The sequence below is a fragment of the Taudactylus pleione genome, unplaced genomic scaffold (assembly GCF_031769625.1).
Source record: "Taudactylus pleione unplaced genomic scaffold, aTauple2 ptg000085l, whole genome shotgun sequence".
Classification (NCBI taxonomy): Eukaryota; Metazoa; Chordata; class Amphibia; order Anura; family Myobatrachidae; genus Taudactylus; species Taudactylus pleione.
In genome coordinates this window covers 3,643,513-3,657,872 of record NW_028284487.1, presented here as the reverse complement: position 1 = coordinate 3,657,872, position 14,360 = coordinate 3,643,513, and positions in this window count along the sequence as shown.

The window sequence follows — 14,360 nt, the reverse complement described above, 5'->3', positions numbered from 1 at the left end:
AAGTGGAATCTAGAAGGGACATGGTAGTGGGGACACAGGACCTCCATTAACTGTCTAAAACCCACTGCATTAATGGCGGTTACTGGACGCACATCTAAAACCAGCATAGCTATTATGGCGTCAGTAATACGCTGTGCAAATGGGTGTTTGCTGTCATACTTGTTTGCCAATGCAAAGGATTGTGTGACAGTCAAATGTTTGGTTGAACTTGAACTACTAAAAGTAATCTTCTTTGTGGTCCCCTTCTGGGATTAAGATCCACTCATAGCAACAGCAGCAGCAGGCGTAACACTCAAGGATCCTTCTGAGGAACAACGGATTGGAGAGGAGTCAGGGGGTCATTCAGACCCGGTTGCAAGTGCTGAGCGCTCGCAACCGGGTCGATGTTTCCCCACTGGGCATGCGCACGTCGGAGCCGGCTCCGACATGCGCATGCGCGAGACCCGGCTAGCGACGGGCGCTCCGTCGCTACGGGTCTCGCTCCAAAGGGGGCGAGCTGTCGATGGTGAGTGACAGCTCACCCCGTTTGGGAGGTGGGCAGGGGGCGTGGCCGGCCAAACGGAGGCGTTCCCGACAGAACGCTTGCTGTTTGGGGGTGGCCCCACTGACATCAGCAATGATGTCAGTGGGGAGCTTTCTGCTCGATCACCGGTCATAAATAATAAAGCCCAAGGCCTTATCCTTACCTTGCCACTTCGTGTAGTGAATGGCATATTGACAATTTTTTGTGTCTCTAAAGCTGACTTAGCTTTAGATTTTTTTTCTGTAACAGGGTAACAGTTGATTTTTTTAGCCTGACTTTTTGGCTTGACTTAAGCCATGGTACATCCGTCTTCATAGATGACGTTGACAGCCTTGCATCGTCATCATGACTGCTGCCAGCAGCTACAAGACTGGTATGTGGATCCTGCTCTCCAGTCATGTGACTCTCCTCCATACTCACTGCAGTCTTATAGCAGTGTCACCAAGCAATTATAGCGCAGCTAAGTTGCAGCTAATGCACATAACCAACCACACAAGAAAAATAGTTTTTATTTTCACACTGGTGGTGTGGCAGACTAACACGCACACACAAAAAATTGCTTTTATTTTTACCCTGGTGGTGTGGCAGGCTAACACGCACACACAAAAAAATGTTTTTATTTTCGCACTGGTGGTGTGGCAGGCTAACACGCACACACAAAAAATTGTTTTTATTTTTTCACTGGTGGTGTGGCTATTTATTTGACACTCAGAGTGAAGAAGAGCACCCCTGATGGACAGAGTACAACAGCCAGCCAGCCCCAGGGGGGACAACACAGCAGAACAGCCAGCCCCTATGGATAACAGCCAGCCAGCCCCTATGGACTACAGCCAGCCCCTATGGACAGAACAACAGCCAGCCCTTATATGGATTAATATGGACAACAGCCAGCCCCTATGGACAACAGCCAGCCAGCCCCTATGGACAGGACAACCTCAAAACAGCCAGCCAGCCCCTGTGGACTACAGCCAGCCAACCCCTATGGACAGGACAACAGCTAGGAATAGCCAAAGTCCATAGGGGCTGGCTGTGTTGTGCTGTGCTGCTATTGTCCATTGGGGCTGTGTCCACTCCTCCAAAGTCCATAGGGGCTGGCTGGACTGTGTTGTGCAGTCAGTTGTCCATAGGGGCTGTGTCCACTCCAAAGTCCTGTGCAGTGTCCCAGTCCTAAAGGGGTGCCGTAGTGTTGTCCAGGGGGTGCTCTGTCCATCAGGAGTGCTCCCCCCAAGTGCAAAAAAATAAATATTTTTTCTGTTTGTGAATTGTGTACGCAGTAGCCGCACATGCATCAACAAAGTAGCGCCAAGCATGCGCCTGTGTCATAAGTAAAGGGCCGGCTGGCTTGACCGTTAAAGGGTGCTGTAACCCCCAAAGTACACTCCAAACAAAATAAAAAAATATTTTCTGTGTTTGTGAATTGTGTGCACTGTGGCTACACGTGCATCAACAAAGGAGCAGCGCCAAACGTGCGCCTGTGTCCCATAAGTAAAGGGCCGGCTGGCTTGTCCGTTAAAGGGTGCTGTAACCCCCAAAGTACACACCAAACAAAAAAATATATATTTTCTGTGTTTGTGAATTGTGTGCACTGTGGCTGCACGTGCATCAACAAAGGAGCAGCACCAAGCGTGCACCTGTGTCCCATAAGTAAAGGGCCGGCTGGCTTGTCCGTTAAAGGGTGCTGTAACCCCGAAATTGCACTCCCAAAAAAATAAAAAATAAATATATTTTTGTGTTTGTGAATTGTGTGCGCAGTAGCTGCACGTGCATCAACAAAGTAGCGCCAAGCGTGCACCTGTGTCATAAGTAAAGGGCTGGGTTGACCGCTAAAGGGTGCTGTAACCCCCAAAGTGCACTCCAAAGCAAATAAAAAAATATTTTCAGTTTTTGTGAATTGTGTGCACTGTGGCTGCACGTGCATCAACAAAGGAGCAGCACCAAGCGCGTGCCTGTGTCCCATAAGTAAAAGGCCGGCTGGCTTGTCCGTTAAAGGGTGCTGTAACCTCCAAAGTACACTCCAAACAAAATAAAAAAATATTTTCTGTGTTTGTGAATTGTGAATTGTGTGCACTGTGGCTGCACGTGCATCAACAAAGGAGCCGGCTGGCTCATTTCTTAAAGGGTGGTGTAACCCACAAAGGCCCTCATTCAGAGCCACTCGCTAGCGGCAGTACGCTCGTTCCGAGCGATGTTCGCACATCTGCGCATGCGTACGGTTTTTAGTACGCCTGCGCGAACCAGTCAGTGCGGCCGAAAATTGTTGGTACGCAATATAGCGAGGGCCTGCTATTTTGAGTGACAGAATGAGGCATATGTGGGTGGTAACAGGGGAAGGTGCTTGAAAACGGGGAGTGGAGATCCGAACGCAGGCGTGCTTAAAGGTCAAAATGGGCGTTTTAAGGGAGTGCATAATTAATACTGCAGCGTCATTGACCACGTCACTTGGTTTTTTTTAACTCAGAACTGCTCGCAAAATAGCGGTTGAAAACACCAACCACAAGAATAGCGAGCAGTTCATACGCTGTACGATGTACTCGATTAATCTAATAAATAGCGGACATGACGTATGGTGCGTGCGGCCAGGGGGCGTTTTTATCAAAAAAACGAGCGTATGTTTTGCTCGCTCGTTCAGACTTAGAGGTGGGAACAGACTGCAATTTGCGAACGGATCATTTGAATAGCCACCCCTTGTTTTTGAACGAACGACCACAAATAGCGAACGGCTCTGAATCAGGCCCAAAGTGCACTAGTCTCCAACAAAAATAAAAAATAATTTTCTGTGTTTGTGTGCGCCTTAGCCGCACATATATATCAATATAACATAAATGGAGGACCAAACTTTCTCCGATAAAAATAAAATAGGGAAAGATCAAGAACCACTTCCTCCTAGTGCTGAAGCTGCTGCCACTAGTCATGACATAGACGATAACATGCCATCAACGTCGTCTGCCAAGGCCGATGCCCAATGTCATAGTAGAGGGCACCTACAATCCCAAATGACAAAGTTCTGGAAAATGACCTTAAAAAAAACATTTAAATCATCTGAAGAGAAACGTAAACTTGCCAATATGCCATTTACGACACGTAGTGGCAAGGAACGGCTAAGGTCTTTCCCTATGTTCATGACTAGTGGTTCAGCTTCACATGACGATGGAAGCCCTCCTCCCGCTAAAAAAATCAAACTAGTTAAGCTGGCAAAAGCACAGCGAAGAACTGTGCATTCTAAGAAGATATCACAAATCCCCAAGGAGAGTCCAAGTGTGGTGGCGGTTGCGATGCCTGACCTTCCCAGCACTGGACGGGAAGAGGTGGCTCTTTCCACCATTTGCACGCCCCCTGCAAGTGCTGAAAGGAGCACCCACAGTCCACTTGCTGATATGCAAATTGAAGATGTCACTGTTGAATTACAACAGGATGAGGATACTGGTGTAGCTGGCGCTGAGGAGGAAGTTGGCGAGGAGGATTCTGATGGTGATGTGGTTTGTTTAAATCAGGCTCCAGGGGAGACAGTTGTTGTCTGTGGGATGAAAAAGCCCATCACGGTCATGCCTGGGCAGGCAGAAGACCAAACATTCCACCTCTTTGGTCTGGCAATATTTCTATCCAAATCCGGACACCAACTGTCTTGCCATATGTACCATATGTAAAGGTGAAATAAGTAGGGGTAGGGACGTTAACCACCTAGGAACATCCTCCCTTATATGTCACCTGCAGCGCATTCATAAAAAGTTACTGTCAAGTTCAGAAACTTTGGGTAAGACCGTAAGCAGTCCAGGGACACCTAAATCCCTTTTTCCTGTTTTAACCGAGGAATCGGTGGATGAGGAGGATGAGGACGACATCTTGCCTCCGTAGAGCCAGTTTGTGCAGGGACACATTAATTGCCAGCTTGTTTTGTGGGGGCCCAAACGAACCAATCATTTCAGCCACAGTCATGTGGCAGACCCTGGCGCTGAAATGATTGGTTTGTTAAAGTGTGCATGTCCTATTTATACAACATAAGGGTGGGTGGGAGGGCCTAAGGACAATTCCATCTTGCACCTCTTTTTTTTCTTTGCAGTATGTACTGTTTGGGGCCTAGTTTTTCAAACTGCCATCCTGTCTACCACTGCAGTGTCACTCCTAGATGGGCCACGTGTTTGTGCCGCCCACTCGTGTCGCTTAGCATAGTCATCCAGCTACCTCGGTGCAACCTTTTGGACATAAAAACACTATTGTGAGGTGTGAGGTGTTCAGAATAGACTGGAAATGAGTGGAAATTAAGGTTATTGAGGTTAATAATAGCATAGGAGCTGTTTTTATGATTTTTTTCAAAAAAATACAGATCCAAAACCCATAACCCAAAACCAAAACACAAAACACGAAAAGTGGCCGGTGCACACCCCTACTTTTAATACAATTATATTGATCGGGGCACCCACAAAGTTGGTGCCCCAGGGCCCCCACAAACCTTAATTTGGCCCTGGTAGGAAGGGTGACTGCAGGCATTTTTGTATATGTGTTTATAAGACACACTAGCTAGCAACTGCAATCCAGTGCTCTGCAAACTGCAAAGGCTACTGTGTGGTACTGCGAATAGGCCCTTGTGTATGATTGTTTGTTAAAAAGTATATTTATCTGGTATCTATCTACACTGCAGTATATTATGTATTGTCACTGTGTGGTTTCAAGATTATTTGTCCAAAAAATACTGTGTTGTGTTTGTCAAAGTGAGCTGCACCCCAAACAAGACCTCTTTTCCCCAAACAAGACCTCTTTTCCTGTTATCTAAAAAAAAACCTGTATCTTTTCTAATTAAATTTAAATTGTATTTTTCAAGAAGTATGTTTTTCTGAGAATCATCATTTTTCTAGGTGTATAATTCATGTTGAGGAAGAAACTGGTTTTTATGAGATGTTGTATTCTATATATATATATATATATATATATATATATATATATTCTGTGCAGTTATTCAGATATGAGGCCTGTTTTGATATATATTATATCCACTTTTTTATGATTATAAAGAAATTAATTCTTCATTTAATTTATTTAATGTATTTTATTATTATTATTATAATTATTATTATTATTATTATTATTATTATTATCGTTGTTATCATTAGTTTGGTTATTATGATTATTATTATTATTACTACATATTTTTATGAGATAATGTATGAATTTGTGTGTGCATTACAATTTTTTTCCTGTGAGGACAGCTAGATGGATGTAAAAGTTTTTTTTTTTTATGTGAAGTTCACTAAAACTATAGGAATGCTTTGAGATCTTGATTGGTCTGAGCTGTTATTAATTATTACTTAATTAATTAATTAATTAAGGAACTAATGCTGGAGGTATTTTAGGAGACTCATGAGGCTTGAGTCTTCAGTCTTGAGAAAGTCCCAGACAGGAGATAGGGACAAAACACGTTGGCCTTTCACTGCCGGGATTGAATCCAGCCACTGCTCGTATCGAACCAGCGGACATTGCTGCATGCTTCATTTGAGAAGCTGTTCTGGAGGAACCACTTGTATACTGACATCACTGCACCACTGAGTTTAAAGCCATGATTTCCGCGATTAAACTCCAACCATCCCCGTAGGACACTATCCTTCTGTTGTGGGTAAAGTCGCAATTCCAGCAAATATTTTCCAGCTTTTCCCCACAGGACAAGTGTCGGGGAGAAATACCAGCTACATCATGTCAGCCAGCGAATAACATCAGACTGGGTGAACGGAGACCAGCTGAGCTGCAGTCGGTTGGGACTGAGATAATTACATCACATAGTGTGCACTGGGACGCCAGTACACACGGATATCCTTATTTGTAACCTCACACAGAAAGTGTGTCTATTCCAACAAGAACTGCTACATAGTTAGAAATCTAAAAGACTATGGACATAGTTACAAATACTAGTGACACATGATAACGAGCTTGCATTTATGTCAACTGTGGCTTAGATCCCTTAAAGAGCACAGCTCTAATTCTCGGTGCTATTTTAGCTCAATTCATTTATATATTTTACTTTTTAATGTATGTTTACTGTTTATTTGGTTTTTTTATGTGTATGTGTGTGGATATATGCTGCTTAACATTTTTTCAGTATTGTGAGTTAAAATAAAACCTATTATGGTGTTATTAAATCAAGCCTCATATTCATTTATGGAGAGCTGATTTAGGGGGTCATTCAGACCCGCTCGTGAGCGGCAGTACGCTCGCAAGCGGGTCGATGTCCCCCCACTGCGCATGCGCACGACGGAGGGAGCTCCGTCATGCGCATGCATGAGACCCGGTGAGCGACGGGCTCTCCATCGCTCCAGGTCTCGCACCAAAAGGGGCGTGCTGTCGATGGTGAGTGACAGCACGCCCCCTTTAGTGGGCGTGCCGGCCAGGCGGAGGCGTTCCCATGGCTGTATACATCCCTATAGCTGCTGATAAGATATTTCTGTGCAAGTTTGTTATTCTCTTGAGTTAGGCCGCAACTCGTGGGCTTGCCACCCAGGCTTACATTTACCAATAAGCCCCCTGAGTACATGGTATTATTTCCTGTATAGGCTTGTCACTTGTTCTATCTTCCTTTTATTTCTATTCATTAGTGTATCTATAGCTACATTTCAGGTATATTTATATAGATGGTAAATTAAGTTGATCACATCATAGGAAACCTACAATCAAAAGATGACTTTATGTCAATAAACATGAAAGGATGCATATATACACCATATGTGTGATTTTCATTATCATCATGCAAGCTGCATTATCCACCAGCTCCATGTACATTACTCCAGTGTTTCTTCTTAGAGTTCATTACCACTAAGATATGCCCAAGATCACTGAAATATAAAAACAGGAAGTGGCTTTATTATTACTGGCAGAGAAATACTGGCACATACAGTATTATTATAGAAGTTACATTGGAAGCCATATATGGGAAAGCCGGCAACATGTCAGGCATAAATTAGATAAGATGATCCAGATAACAATACACTCAGTAGATTAGATTAAATATATAGATTAAGTAGATTAGATTAGCCATATGATTATGCTATACGTTCCCATTTCATTTCCAGTTTACCAGATAAACTCCTCTAAGCACAATACTCTTTGCACTTTCATTTTATTTTTGCAAGCTCTATATAGTGTAGTTTATTAAGTATCACATGACTCTGAAAACAGGTCAGTATATTAAACACTACCTTCATCTATACGAAAAGAGAAAGAAGTCAGCACATATACTACTTCATACAGGGGCAGAACTATGGGAGACAATGGAGACACCTGCCGCCAGGCTCCCGCACTGAAGGGGCATCTCCTCCATTGCCCACAACATATTCATCCCACTTAGGGCTGTAACTATGTACCCGGAGTGTACAGTCACGGCCGCCCAATACATGGCACATCTTCCTGGCACCTGAGAAGCCACCATACACTAGTGGAGAGCTCCATGTCAGACCATCAGCTGCATACTCTGTCTATCTATAGCCTGTCCCTACTCATTGGTGTCGCTGCTCCTCCGCAGCTTATTTTGTCAGTGTGACACGTCCGGTGCCCCCCTCACCCACAACTCTCTGTCTCACTCCTCCATGGCATGCCTATATTCTGTGTGCAACTGTCGGTGTATCTGCTTGTGAAATGCTACATTACAGTGTCAGCGGCTGTTACGGGGGGGGGGGGGGGGCACCAAATTATAACTTGCCTCCGTGCGTCTGGGATGAACGTATGCCACTGACTGCATGCTAAATAAAAATGAAACAGAAAAAGACAATCATACAATTTTACAAGTGACAATATTATACATGCAGTCAGACACCCTAAATAAGCTGTTACAAGCTTAAGCTATTAGACAGCATTATTAAATTTTCCAGTGTATTTATCAAGCAGTGAAGGGACAATTTTCTGGCAAAACTGCTGTTTTCCCTTATTGCTGTGTTCAATTTACCAAATGATAACACTAGAGAAATGAATGCTTACTGCCATCTCCATAGACCTATATGGGGGCGGCCATATCAGACTATTTAGCAAGCAATGAAAAGTAAAAGTAACAAATGCCATCCTGAGATGTGCTCATAACTGGCAATGAGAACCAGAGAAGCGGGAGATGCTGTGCTAGGTACTCATTGGGTTATACAACTATGGGCCTCATTCAGACATGGACGCTAAGGCAATCGCAGTTGTGATTTCGCACAGAACGCAGCTGCGAAAATACATTGATGTTTCCAAAGCTTACCTGAGCATAGGTACACCCACTGCTGCAATCTCATATCCATCTGACGTCACGCACCAGCGCAAACATCAATAGCATTAATGCAGGTAGGGCAGCCACGCAGTATGTCTGGCAGGTCTGATCTGTCTCAAACACAGCGTCTCGTCTGAGATGTAGTGAGCTCTCATGCTGCAAAGGAGATCGCAATAGCTAATTTATGTACGCCCATGTAACAGAGTTTAAGCGGTCAGACACGCCTGCATTGCCTAACCACCCCCAAGTTACCTCCCCCAAACACTGACTGCCCGTCACTCACTTAATCTTCAGTGTGAGCGTATATTCGCAAAACAATCACTGTGCATGCACAGTGCGGCTTACACAAGTGTGCAATGGCAAACAATCGCCCAATCTGCATAAATATCGGCATTGTGTACATCTCTGAATCAGGCCCTATGTGCATGCATGGATGTCAGCCGCCATTGCCCCTTTCACATTAATCTTTCACCCCTCTTGGAGTCTTATAGTAATACTTGGCTACTCAGTCAGAATGTACTTCAAGTAGAGTAGACCCAGTTAAATACGCAGTCCATGGGTTAATGATGTAATTTGTGGTATCACCCTCTGGCACGAATCCTGGCACTGAGCAGTGAGGCCTCTGTGAGCTGCCTACAACACACACATTTGCCACTTTGACCTTACAAGCTTCTTTCCCTAACAATGTAGTACAGCCCATCTAAATTGGTAGGCTACACTAGAATGATATGGTGTCTATTCTAGCCCTGAAAACCCCCTTCCATACCCAGTAGTGTAAACTAGCCCAGAGCATCCAGACTAGAGAATGGAGACTGTGGAAATTATTGAGGGAGAATTGCAACTAGGAGATATCAGTGATATCTCCTGTATTACATGCTTAGCCCAGCGTCAGTCAGGTTGGGTCATTATGACCCGGGCAGTTTTCACTTGTGTGTATTTTTTGTAATGTAATGATGTTGCCAAACTTCTCAGTAGCTGGAGTTAAGACCCCTCACTTCTTGTTTTTCGCCACAGCTTAGTTGACGTGCGACTGCGCAGGGAGATAGACGTGTGCAAACGTCAAAAAGGTAAACATGACCCAACCTTACAGTCAATGTTACAATTTTGTGCCAAGTTACTGTAGTGTTTATTGTTTATGTTTTTGTTATTTATAGGTTTTTCTTCAAAATGGATCGCGTGGAACGTGGACGGCAACGTATTTTATCTGTTTAAGAGGAATCTGATTCAGAACAAAGTGGCCATTAGACAGAAAGTGAGGTAAATGAAGATCACGTTAGTATACGCAGCCAGCAGAGTGACACAGAGCAGGAGGCTTCTGAGGAGCCACCAGCAAAGGTTCAAGGTGTACGGACAAGATGTCCAGTTTATCCTGCTAAAAAAGATCGCAAGACCACCCACACATGCATAAACTGTAACAAGTTTATTTGCCCAGAACATATTGTACCGTACTGCAGCAAGTGTGGTGATATGCTACAAGAACGTGATTAGTATAAGACTTTGCAATTATTTCCTAAAGATCTCGTATTCACTTACATCACAATTTTAAATTTATGTAAAAAAGTTAACTTTTATCTAGTTTAATAACAGTGACACTAAGGATGTCTATTTTTCTTAATTAATTTCATAGTTTTTTATAATAGTAAAATAAAGTTCCTAAGATGAATCTTATCGTATTTAATTTCACATAAATAACTTTTTTATGAGCCTTTTAACTAAAATATACCGATGGATTTACAAATCTTTGCAAACAAATTAGAAATGTGAGGTTAAATATTTCAGGGTAATTTTGACCCACCTGACTGCCGATGTAACAATTTTCTACTGTACTGACACCGGGTTAATGAATGGCCCTGAACCTTAGTTTTCACAAAAGTAGGTAAAAGTGTTATTTTTCACCTACTGTACATTTGTAGAAATTAAGTGATTATAAATATGTCCCTTAATGTTAACTGGCGACTCTACAGCGAGTTCAACACATATGCAGTGCTGGGAGTATTTACATATTTTTAATAACACTGTCAATATGTCATGTTAACAATTTTATTGGTAGAGACTTCCACGGGTTAGTTGATCTGGGACCTCCACAAGCCTTAATTCAGCCCTGTCCCTTGTATAAGCACTATCAGTGCAAATCATTTTCTACATACTGGGCTGAATGAGTCTTCAAAACAGCAGAATTGGAGACTGTGCAAATGGCTGAGAAATCTGTATTAATTCAATTAAGACATTTATCCTCAGAATATGTTGATAATATTGTGGCTGGATAAATTTTCCCAATTGTCTTCCTGTCTAACAAAAGCCTAATGGGCCCATTTATCATTTAATATTTTCAGTGTATTCACCAAAAATACCCATTATATTAATATTATGTATCCCCAGATGTATGCAAGTGCAGGATTCCCGTCACAGGAGTGAAGAGACCGCTGGATGCGGACACTTTGCTCCCGGCACATGGCAGGGATGGGCTCCTTTAGGAGAACCTGTCCCTGTGTGTGCTCTTTAGTACATCCGGGCGCTATGATCGCATCCTACAATGCGATCATGGGCAATAATATCAGCCCAGATCACATTGCAAAAGCGATCATTCATAAATGGGCCTCCAATAGTGGAAACTGTCCCAATGATAAATTGCAGATTCTTATAATTGTGTTTTAAATCTCAGTTTTAGATAATATATTGTATGATGGAACCAGAGCTATTCCCTGATACTGACCATTAATATGTAACAATGATGTGTTAAAAGCTCTACTTGTATGACAGAAGGAGAGTATGTCTGTGAACCGGGGCAGAAATCAATTGCATATCAGTGTGAAGTTCCTGTCCATTGGCCCATTAAAATCTAGTCCTGATTGGCAGTAGCGTAACGTGGGGGGGTCAAGTGGGGCACGTGCCATGGGCTCCGTCAGACCATGCAGTACTGGGTGCACCACCAGATGCAGTCCAGGTCATGTGGCGGCAGCAGTGAAACAGTTTTAGCACTGCAGTCAATAAGAGTCAGATAGGGGGCACTGTATAAGGGGCACTGTATAAGGGGCACTATATATTGGGCACTGTATAAGGGACACTACTGGGGGCACTCCATAAGGGGCACTACATAATGGGCACTAAAACAGGGGGCATTGCATAAGGGGCACTACTACTGGGGGCACTGCATAAGGGGCACTACTACTGGGGGCACTGCATAATGTGCACTACAACAGGGGGCATTGCTAAAGGGGCACTACTATTGGGACACTGCATAAGAGGCACTGCATAAGGGGCATTGCATAAAAGGCACTGCTACTGGACATTGCATAAGGGGCACTACTACTAGGGGCATTGCATGAGTGGCACTACTAGGGGTATTTCATAAGGGGCACTACTACTGGGGTTATTAAGGTGCATATGGAATGAAAAGGAATGTTCCAAAAGTGAACATAAACAATGGTGTCATGTTGACATGCCCTTAATTTTCAGTGGCCGCACCACTTGTTGCATGTGGCCATGCCCACTTTTTTGGCTTGTACACATAGAGGTGGGCGGCTCCATTTTTCATCTTGCCCTGGGCTCCAAATACCCTAGTTATGCTACTTCTGATTGGTTGGCTTGTGCAGTTTACCCTCTCCAAGTTTGGCCACCTTTATCCAAGGACGTGCAGTCAAGGTAGGCAGGGGAGGCAGAACCTCCCCTGTCATATTCCTGAGATTTGATATAAAAATTATTAGAATAATACATAGAAGATATTTATGACTTAAACATCTTCTTTGTTTATTGTAATAATTTTTATAGTCAACACTCACCAGTTTTGTGGAGCTCCCTGGGACTGCAGGGAGACAAGAGATGAGGCAGCAACAGCTCAGCCTCGCTTCTGTATAGACAGACAGGCAGTAAGCTGCATAGAAATAGAGTTAATAGAGGCATGCTTCTGAGTGTGAGGGGCGTGCCTTGAACACTGATGGACACCTTGGATGTGTCATGTGAAAAGGAAGTGCACTGCATTGTTTAGAGATAGGAGCTCAGCAGCAGCCACAAGAGAAGACAGTGATGCAGATTGTATAGTGTCATGGGACCAGGAAGTGCACTGCAGTGTTTAGAGATCAGAGCTCAGTCAGCAGAAGCAAGATAAGACACGGTGATGCAGGTAGGAGAATCAATAGATATTGAAGCTTAGTGTAGTTAGTGGAGAGTTATAGTGAGTAGGGGGTGAGACAGGCTCCCTGCACTCAGACCCATCTCCATGTGTGCCTCCCCAGCCGTTGACCTCACCGCACGTCACTGCATTTATCACATTACACATTTGCATCTGTACAGTATTTCTAGTGCTTTTTTGATTTCATGAGAACTTGTGTGAGGGTTGGAATCTGTAATTGGCTCTATATAATAGTTACTCCTGAGCAACAAACGCTTAAAGATCCTTCCCTATCTTGGAAGACACCCATATCTGCTGAGCTACAGGTAAAAGCTACCACTGTTATGTCCTGTGTGGATCTCAGCTGAATGAAAGCAATGCATGCTACTGTGCAATTCTGTAGAGTTATGTAAACAGTCAGGAGGAACCAGCCACACACACCAGCACAGAGGTGCTGCAGCAGCTACACACACCAACTAGGGAATACTTTCCTAGAACTGGTTGGCAGCAGTTAGCATGCACATTCAGTGAGTGTCTGGTGCAAGCGTAGCACCAGTAGAGTTGGTAGATAGATACCAGTGGTAAGATGAATGCCAAGATGAATCAGTAAAAACACTTTCTGTCTTGTTATAAATATAATTATAAAGTAATAAATCTAAAAACTGAGTAGCTGACCAGCAATTGGTAGTTTTATGTATAAAGTGTCATCTCTAATCTGTAACCTTTATAGATTTTCTGCTAAATACATTTGTTTTTATGCATTGAATTTAAGAATCCACCACCATGGAGCCGGCATGTGCAATATATCACCTTAGGTCTGCTTTTTGTTTAATTTATATTACATGTACAGTAGAGTTTCTTTCTAGATATATACTTCAGGCACATGGAGCTCCCATTTCCTAATGCTAAATAGGTATTCCTCTGATTTTTTGTTTTCCACTTACGGATGTACAGACTGTTTGTTATATTTTATGACCTTTACGTCGTTATGATTTGTCACTAATCACAAAATAAAATTATTCTGAAACCTTATTACTGCTGCTTTATTTTGATACTGATTTGCCCTTAGGGACTTGTGGTATATGCATTTGATGTTAATTACTTTAATACCAGGAGATTGGACATGCTAGACTGGCAGCAGCTTTTAAATTAAGACATTTTTACTATTTCTGACAGTAAATTCTATGAGCAGGATTAGTCTATGGCAGAGGTTCCCAAACTTGTTCCTCAAGGCACCGTAACAGTCCAGGTTTCAATAATATCCAGGTTTAAACTAGGGGTGAGCGGGTTCGGATTTCTGAAATCCGAACCCCCCCGAGCCCCCCCGATCCGAGTCCGATCCGAGTCAGCACTTCCGGTTCTGCTGCCACGTGTTTGAACAAAGCCATTGAGGCTTACATTTTTTTCTATCTACCAATATCTGGGTTAAACGTTTATTTTGTGCGCAGAGAAAAAGTGTGTAACAGTGTGTGTATTGTTGGTAGGGGTAATTTATTCCCTAAAGTTAAGGG